The 14,855-nt window shown below is 34.9% G+C and overlaps 1 protein-coding gene across 1 annotated transcript in view; it reads left to right on the top strand.

Annotated features, from left to right (window-relative positions):
• Positions 1-14,855, top strand: part of LOC129216790 (patj homolog) — a 692,348-nt gene that overhangs the window by 660,448 nt on the left and 17,045 nt on the right. The gene's annotated exons all lie outside the window — the stretch shown is intronic.

Consider the following 14,855-nt stretch of genomic DNA (forward strand, 5'->3'; position numbering starts at 1 on the left):
AGTTTCATCGTTTCCGGAGAAATGCTAGAGCTTTTGTTAACTTTAGTGCCGGGGTTCGACATAACGGTTCGATTTTCGGAATGCTCTCGCTCTTGTTTGTTGATAATGACGACGGCTTATTTGTCTTTCAGTTTCGACACGATAATGTCTGTTTTAATGGGGGAAAATTGTTTTGTTCTGGTCACTCAATTTTCGCGGTTGCTAGGAAGTGCTGTCGGAAATTGTTTTGTTGGAGCTACGAGGAATTATTTTTCTCTTTTAAGAGTAAAAATAATCGAGCTCTGTTTTAATTGATTTTCAATGAATGAACGTATGTGTTTATTTTCTCTTTAGAAGTTATTGTTTTTTTGTTCCCTTAGGAGCGTAAAAATGGAGCATGTTTTTTATTTAATACATAATTTATGCCTGCATTTATCTATTACATCGTTTAGTAATGCCCCAAAACTTCAAGATTTCTCGCCGTTATGTACAAAATATCCATTACAAACATGTACAGGCTTTCAGGTTAAATATTCACTTGTGTGCGATAAACGTAAAAAATAAATAAAGAAATGAATAATAAAAATAAAGAACTAAAAACAAAAAATGCGCCTAAGCGACAGCGGTTGAAGAACCGTGTTTCGTGGTTGCAGGGATTCCCTTATGTTTTTAATGTATAGATTTCTTTCATAACTTAGATAATACGGATATTTGTTCATTACTTTTTATTTTATTTATTTATTTTTTTTTTTTTTTTGAGTTTGAAAAGAAGTGAAGTTTTATTTGTTATAATCTGAGCACTGTTTGAAAATATACTTAATCCCTTGAAAACATCAAAATTTTAGTAATTTTAAATTTAAAAGTATAATTTTTTTTTGGCAACATGAAGTTAATGCTGGAAGGGTGCTTAGTTCTGAAGCGTTGGACTTTCACAGCCAAGTTTATGAGGTCGATCCCACAAGTTCAGCAGCAAAACATCTCCAAATCCCCAAAACATCGCAAAGCATTTGCGAGAATATGGCGCCGAACTCACCTGTGTTACAACATGGATGGTGTTCTACCGATGTTTGTGACTCTTAATGAGACTTCCCGATAATTACGTATAACAAGCATGCAACCTTAACTATGTTAAAATAAAGGGGGAGGGGGGCGCGCCCACTTTGAAGCCATTCTGTGCCATTATTTCTAGCAACCGTGCATACTGAAACCTCGATGTAGCAATATCCAGTACAACGTTAGCTCTCTAAAATGAAAGTGCCATAAAGCTGCCTGCCAAAAAGTAGTCCCAAAATCTTAAGAAGGAGAAAAAATTCATTCTAAGTTATTTTAAAGGAAAATGCAATGCTTTATAATATTAGTATTATCCAAACGTCAGCGTTATTAACTGGTTCCATGAATTTATGTACAGAGTTATATAAATCGCTTTTCAATTGAAATTTAATCATTGCAGTTTTTAACTTCTGCAGAACGAAGTTTTTCTTTAAACCAGCTGTCGTTTAATATCCGTCTGTGATGCTAATTCAGTTTCGAATATCATTCGGCCTCTCTCCCCTCCCCCCTCTTTCCGCGTGAAATTATTTTTAATGGAAGTTAAGAATGTTGAACTCCTTCTATCCAATCATGGACGTTCAATGCTCCCTCTATGGCAGCGGTTCCCAACCTTTTTCTCTTTGCGAACCCCTTGGAACAGGCTAATAAATATAATGTATCAAGATGAAATTTCCAGGTACGCCAAGTTTGGTCTCATTAGTCAAGATATTTTCCTTTGTATTCAAGTTAAGTTAAAATGCTAGCAATATATTCATGACTCATTATTTTAAAATAAAAACATTTATTTACATATGTACACGTATATAGTATTTAACATCTTTATAGAGGTAATTCAGTCACGTTAAGGGTGACTGCCATCAAGATACAGCATCGATTGATTCAAGTGTCAAGAAAAAAACTAAACCGGCATTCAGCCTATTTAAAGGGCGCATACCACGTCATTAGATCACGTGATGAATTTACATTAAAATACTTCAACTTCAAGTTTAACTGAAACGAGAAAAAATACATGCAAATTATAAATGCAAATTAAATATTTAACACAGGCAAAGAAGTTCGCGAACCCCCTGATGTTGAAATTAGTAACATGTAAGAAACAATAAAAAAACAGCATGTTTGCTTTCCATTTTTTGCAGCATTTGATTGCAATAAACAAAAATATAATTGTAAAAAATCATTAAGTGCAAACATTAATAAAAAGTTAAAACTACATCTACAAGAATAATTATAAACAAGAAGTTTTATAAACCAACATCACGATTGCTTATTGCTTTCATTTGACTGTCTTTGGCGTTGTGGTTCCTTTTTCAGCTTGGACCAGGCCTGCAGCACCACCGTCCACCGGCGGCGGCGCGGCTGGTCCTGAGCACTGTCCCCCGAAATCCACTTTTGCTGGGCGGTGGCGTCCATAGATCTTTAAAAGGGATAGATAGGCCTTTCCCTCTACAGCGCAGAGTATTTCGCCCGGAGAAAGTGGGGTCATCATGATTCTTCCGAGAATCACGTGATCAAGGGACATCGTGTCTCCCTCTTCTCGGGCAGCAGTGATATAACGATATAACAATGCGAAGCGTCGTTAAAAGTCCAGGATTGTCTGAAGATTTTCATTATACTTATGTGAGAATCTGAGATTTTCTAGCGAAAGAGGGTTTGATGAATTTTATTAAAAAATAAAGACATAGTGCGGAACAGAAATATTTCTTTCTGCGAAAGGCAAAAAAAGTCCCCATGCAGAGTTGAAATTAAGAATATTTTAGGCAATTTACTTTAATTAGATGCCGAGCAATATATTAAATCACTAAAAACAAGGGATGGAAAATTAGTTATAGTATGTCTACGAAAAACTGGATTTTTAGGTTTTTCTAATTTCTATGAAAAGTGTGCTGGGAACATATGAAAAGTATATAGGTGCTTGAATTCCAATTCTAAACTGCGTAATGACTTATAAGCTTACTCACGATCACCTTGAAACTTTTTTCAGTGCAATCAGGTTATGAGGGGGGATTCAACAATAATCGTCGGACAATTTCGAAGTGCGAAAAAAAGATGATTCATTTATACGGAAATTTTAAAGAGTCCAGTTCTTCAAATTGCCTGATTTTGACAACCTTCAAAATGCTAAGATTAAATTTGAAGCGTAACAAAAATGCTTTGAAAGAAAGCCTTTTCTTCCGATTCCTTTGACGACGATTTGGAAAATTCAGAAATCATCTCAATTAACATGACACAGTTAATTAATGATGTTTCTGACTACGCTGGATTTTTTGTCTGGCAAGTGCACTCTGTTGTGAACTGCGACGACTGCAACGCAGTCTTAACTACAACAAATCAAAAAATAGACCTAATAAAATTTAAGAATTTTGGGACACATTCATGTATGATAACTTATTGCAAGATTGCAGCCATTAAAATATGTACATTTGTGAAGAACAACTGAGCGAGAATGTGAAAAAGTTTTGGGAGTAAAACACAAAAATATAATGTTACTCATGAGACCACAAGAGTGATGAGAAAAATTTCGAATTCCATTTTTCTAAGTTTAAATAAGCATATGTTGGAAACAGAAGCAGCAGATTTTCTCGTTAAAAAGTTTATAAAATTAATCGTTACTAAATATTTAAGCGTTAGAATGTATCACGCAGTCAATTCAAACAATGAAAATAATTCACAAAGACCAATAAGTAGGAAAGTAACAAAATTAATATTGTTAAGGGACAATAATCACTAGTTTTCTTCACCCTCGAGTTTAAATTCTCAAAATTATCATATTCTGTGGACGAAAAATAAAGAAGAAAAGAAAAATTGGGGAGGGGGCGGAAGTCAAATGACCATTCATGTAGTTTATAATTGCAAATGAATTTATTTTCTGAGTACTTAAAAAACAAAAAGAAAACACTGAAGTTGCTTAAAAATTAGGAACAAACCAAAGTTATTGGTTTGGCTAATTTAGTGTTGGTGCGAAACGCATGCGAATATTAGAATTTTATTTAATTGAGTTGATATTCGATACTATTTACATTTGTATTTCTAATTGGTTTATGGTTTTAGATAGGGTTTTATGTTAAATTGTTGCACTGGCTTCAAAAGTTGTGGGAAAAAGCACGCATTGAAACTATTTATCTGTATTTGAAAAATTTGATTGAAATAAAAGAAAATTTATCAGGTCAATTTTTGTTTAAGGTTTTTGAAGACGTCTATTTCTACTCAGTATTTAAAGCACTTGAAAAACTGTTTAAATAGCTTGTGCACCTGCTTCAAAAGTTATGATGGGAAAATATTTAATGAACCATTCCATTAAAAAGCTGTCATTTTGTCCCGCATTTCATTAAAAAGTAATAACTTAAAAAGGTAACAAAGAACATTTTTTGCAAAAGTACAACAAATACATTTGCGATATCTTAATGAAAAAAAAATCGTTACTTTTTTAAATTATTACTTTTAGTGAAAAATATGAGGTGTTACGTGAGGGACAGAGTGTTCCCTTTTTCTTTAATATTGGGTAAAATGCTTTAATTTAACCCATGCTTAAAGGGGGGTTTAACCCTAAAAGCATTTAACCCATGGGTTAAATGCTTTAATTTCCCTTAATTGCGCAAATGATCGCGGCGCAAAGTAATTCTCTTCGATAAGGGAAACAGTTTCTTGTGAGGGGTGTCCCTTGATCACGTGATGTCCAACGGGGGATGTTGACGCGCGCTCTGAGGAGAAAAGTGGGGAGAAGGCACATCTATTCTATTTTAAGATCTATGGTGGCGTCCATGTCCCACACACACGAACGCCTACACACACACACACACACACGAACGCCTACACACACACACACACACACGAACGCCTACACACACACACACGAACGCCTACACACACACACACGAACGCCTACACACACACACACGAACGCCTACACACACACACACACGAACGCCTACACACACACACGAACGCCTACACACACACACACGAACGCCTACACACACACACAACCGCCTACACACACACACACACGAATGCCTACACACACACACACAAACGCCTACACACACACACGAACGCCTACACACACACACACGAACGCCTACACACACACATTAACGCCTACACACACACACGAACACCTACACGCACACGCACGTACACAACACTCACTCACACACATGCATACATACACTTACGCACCCACGCACCCACGTACATGCGCCTACACAAACACACACGCTCGTGATTGCGAAAAACATAATTTGAATTCAAGATGCCAAAAATTCAAATTAATTTTTTTTCCCTTTTGAAGCATACTTTAAATTGGGGAAAAAAATCCTTAATGCGATATTTGTGGCTGTTTGACGGAACAAAGAAACTGAAAGTTTGGTTCAATGTCTGACAGTTTGAGTCTTAAATCAGGTTCTGTATTCAATCTGCTTCGGTATTTATCTTTGAGATAAGTATGGGAGGAAAATCCTTTCTCGCACAGATATGTTGTACGAAATGGTAATAAAATTCGAATTGCTTTTTTGGACAAAACGGTATAGTCATTTCTTACACTGAGCCAGAAGTCAATTAACGAGAGCTCTTTAAAGGTAGTTTTCAATGAATTATCACAGGATAACTCGATGAGCATTTCCTTTTCAGGTAATGTCAGAGTGTTCTCTAAGCATGGATTTCCTTCATAAGTATTGCGTATCCAGTTGTTTGAGAGAGGGACGTTACGCCTATTAGGAAAATACTTGTCAAAAGTTAGTTCAAGATGTTGCAGATGTTCACATACATTTCTTTTAACGCTTTCATCAAGTTTCATTGAGTTTTCTGATAAAAAACTACTAAGAGAAGTGAAACAAGAAAACTCACCCATTTCCAGGCATTGAATCCAGAAATTCAATTTTTTTACCATAGCTTCAATTTTATCATATACAACGAAAATATTAACAACTGCACCTTGCAAGGATAGATTTAATTCATTTAATTTTGAAAAGATGTCAGCTAAATATGCAAGCCTTTGCATCCAAAGAGGATCGAATATGCAAGTGGACAAGTGAAATGGATGATCAACAAAAAATGCTTGGACTTCTGACTTCAATTCAAATAAGCGTGTCAAAATTTTGCCACGGGAAAGCCATCTAACTTCTGTGTGAAGAAGTAAAGTAACATGAAGGCTTCTCAATTCCTCACAAAGCGCGTGAAATAGACGGCAGTTTGTGGCACGTGATTTTATGAAATTTACATTTTTTACCGCATCATTCAAAGTAGCGGATAATTCTGCGGGAATACGCTTACATGCTAATGCTTGTCTATGAATGCAGCAATGAGTCCATTCAATTTTCTCGTTGATCTTCTTTACTCGCACCACAAAGTCAACAAATTTTCCTGTCATTGATTTTGCACCATCCGTGCACACACCCACACACAAAGACCAATCTATTCCATTTTCTTCAAAGTAACTGTTGACCAGTTCGAAAATTGCTTCTCCAGTTGTGTTGGTTTTCAAAGGTTTTGCAAATAGTACATCTTCTTTAATTGTATCGTTAAAAATATACCTAACATAGACAAGTAATATTGCAGCGTTTGCCACATCAGTCGACTCATCAAGCTGGATCGCAAAATTATTCTCTTTTATTCTATTCACAAGTTCTTTCTCCACATTACTTGCCAAATCAGTAATTCTGCGTGATACTGTGTTGTTTGATAGCGGAAGCAGGTCAATTTTTTTTGCTGACTGTGACTTTTCTCCCAGCATACACTTAGCAATATCTTTAGCACACGGTCCAATTAAATTTTCTGCAATTGTATGTGGCTGTCCAGATCTTGCAATTCTATAACTGACTCGATATGAAGCTTCAAGGGCCATTTTACTATCTTCGTTGGATTCTAACAGAAACGTAGAGATGCTACACTTTTTATTATATTCCAATTTTCTTTTAAAATATTCGATAGGTTTGTCCTTGTGTGTCGGATGCTTTGTTTCGAGGTGTCTTCTCAGAAGTGACGGTTTCAAACTGCTGTTCGCTAGAACTTCGTTGCAGAGAAGACAAAGCGGTCTAGGTTCAGACTCTTCTCCAGTAAAATAAAAGCCCATTTGTAAATAGTCACTGTCATATTTTCGCTTTTTTCTTTTTTTCTCCCCTAGTTCACTTTTCTGTTTAGTCGGGGGAGGCGGAAGTTCATTACATCTATCTATTTCAATATCCTGTGTTGATTCGAAAGTTACTGCTGATGTTGAGGGTTGATCGATTGACTGCTTGTCCATTTGTCGCTCAACCAAACTACCAGTTTTCAACAATCGATCCATAACAGCAGAAAGTTATTAAATCATAAAAATTACCAACACGATTATAACTTCACAAACAGAGTAGCAAGTTCACGTAGCAAAACCAATTGCAAACAAAATCACTTGTTTTCAAGCATCTCTAAAGTATCTCTAAATACGTCTGTTAACAACTATTTCCCCAGAACTATGAGCATGCTGATGTTATATATTTTTGAAAACGAACAGATGGGTAAAATCCAGTAATAAATTTTAAGTTTGGAGCCTTTTGCTGTCATGTCTGCTATTCGATGACTGAATTCGACGGAAATTCCCGAGTTATATTTCAACCAGATTAGAAATAGTACCCCTATGATGCATTGTTTGAGAATTCTTTATTTTTTTCGACATACAGTGGCTCCCAAAAGTGTTCGTACACCTACGACTTTCAATGAAATAGGCCGTTATGCATTGATTAGAGTTAATATTTCGGAATAAGTATTTTATTATAAGATCTATGATCTATTTTTAACAAAACTACATGAAAATTTTTAATAAAACATTAAAATATAATTTTTAAAAAATCAAAAACCAAATATTGCCGGAAATTTTATCTCACAAAAGTCTTCGTACACTTTGAAAAAATGTCAAAAAATTGGTAAATAATCTAACTTTTTACAAAGTTATTATTTATTAGAATATCCTGCAGTATCAACAACAGCTTTTAAACGTCTGGGAATAGATTTCATTGTTTTTTCTTTCTTTTTTTGTGCAATTTCTGAGTAAGTGTTCAGCAGCACTTCGAGTCTTACTGTTTCTAGTTCGCTTTTCATTTCAATGGTGTATTTTCATAATCTAGCCACCAGATATCTCTAAATATGTTCCATTAAGTTTAAATCTGGCGATTGAGGAGATATTTCTAAGCTTAAGGACAATTTTAGAGGCACCAAACGCAAACGTGTTCTTCTTATCGTTATCTCGATAAAAAGCAAAGATGTTTCCGATTACCAAATTTTGGGCTAATAGTTTAAAATTGCTTTTTAAAATAGTTAAATAAACATCATGATTAAGTATTTCATCAAAAAATTCCAAATTTCCAAGTTTGGATGCTGTAATGCACCCTCACACTAAAACACCTTCACCTTCCTGATTAACTGATCCAACTAAGTTCTTCAGATTAAATTCCTGATTTTTTCTTTTATTTACAATTATACAACAATTTAACCCAAAATGTTGAATTTATTTTCATCTATAAGTAAGACGTTGTTCCAAAACGTTTTGAGCTAATTTATCATTGATTTTACGACGGAAAGGGTAAGTTTACTGTTTTTCGCACGAACAAGAAAATTTCTGCGGGAAGAGGTCCCCCTTAATCCAGCTAATCAGAGAATTTAGCGAACAATTTTAGGTGAAAATTAAACGTAAAATGTTTCATTCAATTCTGCAGAAACTTTTTCAGCCCTCAAATGTGTATTTTTCATATTTTTTTTAACTGTAAACCTCCGATCACGCTTTGTTAACTTTGCCAGTTGACCTTTTCTTACCTTGTTTTCGATCCGATTCTTGTCTTTAAAGCCTTTTATCAAGCACTTCACTATAAAATGGTATAAATTAACTAATTTAGAGACATTTCAAACCAATTCATGGCTGCTGTGAGGGAAAAAAAAATCAAATTTCGAATCGTGTTTGTTGTTTTCTACGCATACCTGCCATTTTAAAATAATAAGCAGAATATTAGGAAATAAATAAACAAAAAAAGTAAAGGCAAATGACTTTATAGTGTCATTACAATGCAAAAATAATGAAAAAAACCACATATGGTAATTTTAATCATGATTTATTCGAAAATATTTCAGTGTACGATGACTTTTGTGGCGTATTTTTTCTCTGTCTCATCGTTTTTTGACAAATTTCAAAAATACAATTTGCAATATTTTGAAAAAATCTACTGGGTTTTATTCAGAATGGTATAGGAATGGTGTGAAAAAAAAATTGGACTTCATATTCGAATTCAGTTTTGCGTTATTTTGGTTTTACTACAAAATTTCAAGGTGTACGAACACTTTTGGGAGCCACTGTATGTATATTATGTATATTGTTTGATTGACTCCACGCGATGGCGCCTTTTTAAGGTCATCGTGATCCCCGCCACAGCTTAATACAGTAAAACCTATAAAGTTGACCACCCTTGTAAGTTGACCATCTGCCTATGTTGACCGTTTTTGTAGGGAACGGAATTAGTCCTATCTTATATAATGAAGGAAAACCTCTGTAACTGGACCACCTGTCTATCTTGACCACTAATGAGCACCAAATTTGGTTTGGAGCATTGTAAAAAACCCTTTGTAAGTTGACCACTTGGTTTATTTTTTAAAACTTAATAAAACAAATTATTTTATTTTATTTTTATTTATTATTTTTAAAGCATTCTATGAATAATTTTAATGCTTTGATGCAGGATTACCAACTGCTCCGCTAAAATAGCTTAACTCCGTAGCTCCGCAAAAAAGTTATCTTGCTCCGCATTTCTCGGTCGAACGTTTTCAAGCATGACATAGTGTTTAAAGCTGTTTTTCTTTTGTTCTATTTGAGATAACCTTTTGTACTCTGTTCAATGAAAAAAGGCATCAGTAGAAAAGTACTGAGTCTTTTCTTCCACTTGCAATATTTTGTGGCAACACTGAAATTGTGCTTAAGAGTTAAGTTATTTATTTCTGGTGCAAGAAATTAAGAGAAAGAACCTTTTCATTTTCAATAGCCTTTACGAACTATGAGAGTCCAGCTTTTTGCTCTTTGTGTTATAAGAGTTACACAAAATGGCTTCAAAAGGAATGTTAGTTGAACTTGAGGTAAGTAAAAAATATGAAATATTAAAATTAATTAAAAAAGTGGAAAGCAAGAAAAAATTAGTTGACACACATGGAATTTTTAAAACTAGTGTCAAATTTAGTAAAAATGAAAAATATTTGAATAACATTTTTAATTATTGTTTCAAAGTAATGTTAAAAAATGAAAGTGGGTTGAATAGAGAGAGTAAGTGTGAATTTGTCAAAAAACGAATACATGATGCAAGAAATGACAAAAAAAAAAAAAAAAAAACAGTACCACCCTTTATAAGTTGACCACCTGTCTAAGTTGACCACCAAAGTACTGCACCGCAAGTGGTCAACTTACACAGGTTTCACTGTACAACGTTTCTGCATGGCGCCTCGCAATAAAGAAGGAAGGATGTCTCTTTTTGTTGTCTATCGAAAAAAAAAAATGAGAAAATTTCTTTTTAACCAAGATTATAAAACCGCTGAAAGATTTTTTTTTTTTTTTTTGAGCTTAATACAAGAGTCTGGCGCGTTTTCAAATTAAAAAAAAATTTAGTAAATATGTGTGCAAATTGAATATTTTATAATTTTTTATCAAACTAGGAAAAATCCGCCATTGTACCGAAATTTTCGCGAACCCCTGGGGGTTCGCGAACCACCGGTTGGGAACCTCTGCTCTATGGAATGCAGTTTCAACGTGTTATGGTTCGTTCTACTTGAAAAAAGAACTATTATTTGAGTACGAGGTTTACTGTTTAAAACGATGTTTACTGTTGTTTGTTTTGAGACGTAAATTCGTCTTAGTTTTCTTGTTTCCGATTGACCAATAGTGCTTTTTAAAATGCGTGCAGAAAAACGAAAATTAAATCTTATAAGGTGAGTTGGAATAAAAGGAAACATGGAGTACCTGGAAGCTAACTCTTTAATTACCTAACTCTCAAAATTACCACACTTGAAGCAATTTTTTAAAACTGAACTGTTGGTGAATGAAAGGTAACTTGTAGAACACACACACACATAATCTGCGAGTTGAAAATGACACTGTGAAAAAAGTTGCTTTTTAGCCTACTTTCCCAGTAAAAGTCAGAAAAAGAAAAAAAAAAGCATGAAAGAAGACTTAATGCATCTTAAAAATATCGCGAAAAACAAAAAAAGTCAAAAATAAAGAAAATAATTAAATATTGAAAAATTAAAAATTGGAAAGTAGGGTATTGAGATGGGGAAAAATGTCTGTCGGTCTGTTCCTCCCTAATAACTTTTGAATAAATAGTCCGATTCGAACAAACTTTTTTTTTGTTCGGAAGATCTCGGCGAGGACACCTCATTCCCATCTTTCACTTTTTGACTTGAACTATTTTTTGTTCAATTTTGAACAGTTCAAAAAAACTTAACATTAGCGCCTATGGAGAAATTCAAGGCAATTCCGAACTGTGAGGCGAATTTGCTTCAAACAAACTTTGTAGGATAAAGCTTTTGATGAAAAACTTGTACATAAATTATCTTTTCGATTTGAACAATTTTGAACAGTTCAAATCCCTTAACATTAGCGCCTACGGGGAAACTGAAAGTCCATGTAGATTCCGTACTTGAAGGCGGATTTCCTTCAAACAAATTTTGTTGGAAATAGCTCTTGATGCCAAACTCCAGACCCCGACTCCGAGAATTTAGGGGCCCTGACTCCGACTCCTGTGCTAGACAATTAATCGAACTCCGACTCCTCGACTTCGACTCTGACTTCGTAGCTTTGGCAAACATTTATACACGGAGGTCAAATGACTGACTCCGATTCTTGGATATTCGACTCCGACTCTTTTATCCAAAAATGAGATTGACTCCGACTCCGACTCCGCTGCTATGGTTTTAACTGTGAAATAATTTTTGTTGATATGACTTGTTTTTATTTTCACGTTAAAGTTTTAATTTAGGTAATCAGTTTTCGGCGAATAAACTCGAAGTCCTTTATGTTTCTACATAAAAATATGCGCAGACGATTTTTTTTGAGCAATCACAATTGCTTATTGCTTTTATTTGACTGTTTTTGACGTTCCTTTGATTTTTCCCACCAGCACCCTCCGCAGCATCACCGGCGACCGGCTCCTCACGATGCTGCACCTCTAGCGAAAACCGTCTCCAGGTTTCGTCAATATCCTTCACTTACACGCATACATACACGCACCTACACACATATACATATATACACCTACACACATACATACATACACATACACAAAAAATACACACACAAACACACACACACCTACACACTCACGTACACACAACTACCCACACACTCATGCCTGCACACAGACACAAACACATATGCCTACACACACATACACCATCCCTCTCACACATACACACAACTACCCACACACTCATACCTTCACACAGACACAAACACACATACCTACACACACAAACACACGCTTACATATACACACGCATTCGTGATTGCGAAAAACATAATTTGAATTCAAAATGACAAAAATTCAAATTAATTTTTTTTTTCTTTTTTTTGACAATAAAAATTATTTCTTTAAGTTGACATTTTATTGTTTTATTTATTTTGGTAAATGCATTAATTCATTTAAAAAATTATTTTTGGCAACAGGGGAAAAAGAAGCGATTTTTTCTTTTTTGATATGATGTATTTATTTTAATGAACTTATTGTTATTATTATTTCGTTTTGAAAGCTGTTTAAGATTTTTTTAAGGGAAAGAAGTGTATTAGCTGCTTTGCTTAGAAGTTGCTGCTATTTTATTCGTTCGTTTTTTTTTTATTTTTTTTTTGTTTTTTTTTTTAGATGAGTGAGGAATATTTTATTCCTAAAAATTAGCTTAAAGTATTTTAAAAATATGTTTGAAAACATTTGCTATTTTAGCTATTTTTGAGAATATTGATCAGGTAGTAGAAAGTAGTATGGGTATACGGGAAAATAGACTTGTTTAGTTCTAGACAGAACTTCTTGTTAAAGTTTACTGATCTCTCATTTTCCTCTCGACAAGGCTTACATATGCAAATGAACTGGTTACTTTTACTTGTCATGTGTAGCGTTTCTAAATACATTCATTTATGAATTTCACTTGCGCAGCTATTTTTGATGCGCAGCTTTAGTGTATCTATTTACTCCATGAATCCTATACTCTGATAAACGGAAACAGCTGAGATTTTCATTCCTTTTTTTTTTTTTCTTTTGGTTGTTTGAAGTAAATTGCACCTTTGTGTGTATTTTACATGAACTCAGCGCAAAACATGATTTTCTTTTTGAATGATGTCAAATTACATTTTGACGATTCAGCGGGTCACATGCTACATACGGGTTACAGTTTGATGATTGTTGATGTAGAACTTCTTACGCTTCTGAACTAACTATGCATACTGCGATTATCTACCAACATCAACCTCATGAGGACATAAACGCGGTGTATCCTTTTACCACCTAGTCTCTGGGGTGACGTGATAACATCGCTAACAAACAGCTGTAAAATCAGAATTTTACCACCCAGCTAGGCCTACTACACGCGAGGCAGCTCAGTTGAATCAACTTTCGAAAAAGTTGCCTTTCAACTAGTTGACTGGCATTTTTCGTTGTCTTCACATGACGCAACTTACTGGAATCAACTGTTCTTCTAATAATCGAATTTATTCGAGCAGCTGCTCCACAACGCTGTTAAATCTGAACTGAGTTGACTCTCAACTAGTTGACTCATGTGTAGAACGAAAACTTGGCAATTTCCCGATGAGTTAAATCAACTAAAAAGTTGATTACACTCATCGATATGAAAATATCGATGCATATATCGATAGCGGCACATGTGCCTGGCGTGCCTGATGAAAGTCAACTCATCAGGCACGAGTATAAACGAGCCAGCACTCGTGCCGCTACCATTCTCATCTCGATGAGTGTAATCAACTTTTTAGCTGATTCAACTCATCGGGATGAAATTGATAGCGGCACTTGTGCCTGATGAAAGTAAACTCATCAGGCACGAATGTAAACAGGCCAGCACTCGTGTCGCTACCATTCTCATCCCGATGAGTGCAATTAACTTTTTAGCTGATTCAACTCATCGGGACATTGCCAAGCTTTTGCTCTGCACACGAGTCCAACTCGGTTCAGTTTTAACAGCGTTCTGGAGCAGCTGCTCGAATAACTTCGGCTTATAAGAACAAAAGTTGATTCAACTAAGTTGTCACGTGTGTAGTAGGCCTCAGTCTCAGACAGTGTAGTCTTGAATGTAATGGGGAAATGAAATATTTATCTCTCTACTCTATTCATCCGGAAGCAACGGAAGAATCTAAAATTGAAACGTTGAAATTCTGTTTCATTTTACATTAGCTGAGAAAAGAGTAAATAAAAAATACTTTCCTTCCTACTGGGGTGATATACTCACGGATTTTCCCGGAACGTTTAATGACCCTGGCTCTTTATGAAGCATGATTAAATAGTTGCAACCTTTACATTCGTTGAACAAAGACGTAATGAAGAGATTTGAGAAATGGCGTACATGGAACTTTCCTCGTAGCGATAAAACTTCATTATCTCAGACCTTAAATTAAATACACGAATTCCCATAATCAAGATGAAAGTGTTGCACTTCGTGTTTGTTTTAATAAAATGCCATGTTTCCGTTGTTTCTGAACTCATATAATTGCTTTTGGGGTTGAAAACGGCGAAAAGTCCTGTTTCTGTCTTGTCGCTAATTAATTACATTTTTGGTGGCCGGAAAGAAACAGTTTAAAGTGAAATTTTTGGCCTTATATTTTAAAAGCA

This window comes from Uloborus diversus, chromosome 2 (genome assembly GCF_026930045.1).
Source record: "Uloborus diversus isolate 005 chromosome 2, Udiv.v.3.1, whole genome shotgun sequence".
NCBI classification, from domain to species: domain Eukaryota; kingdom Metazoa; phylum Arthropoda; class Arachnida; order Araneae; family Uloboridae; genus Uloborus; species Uloborus diversus.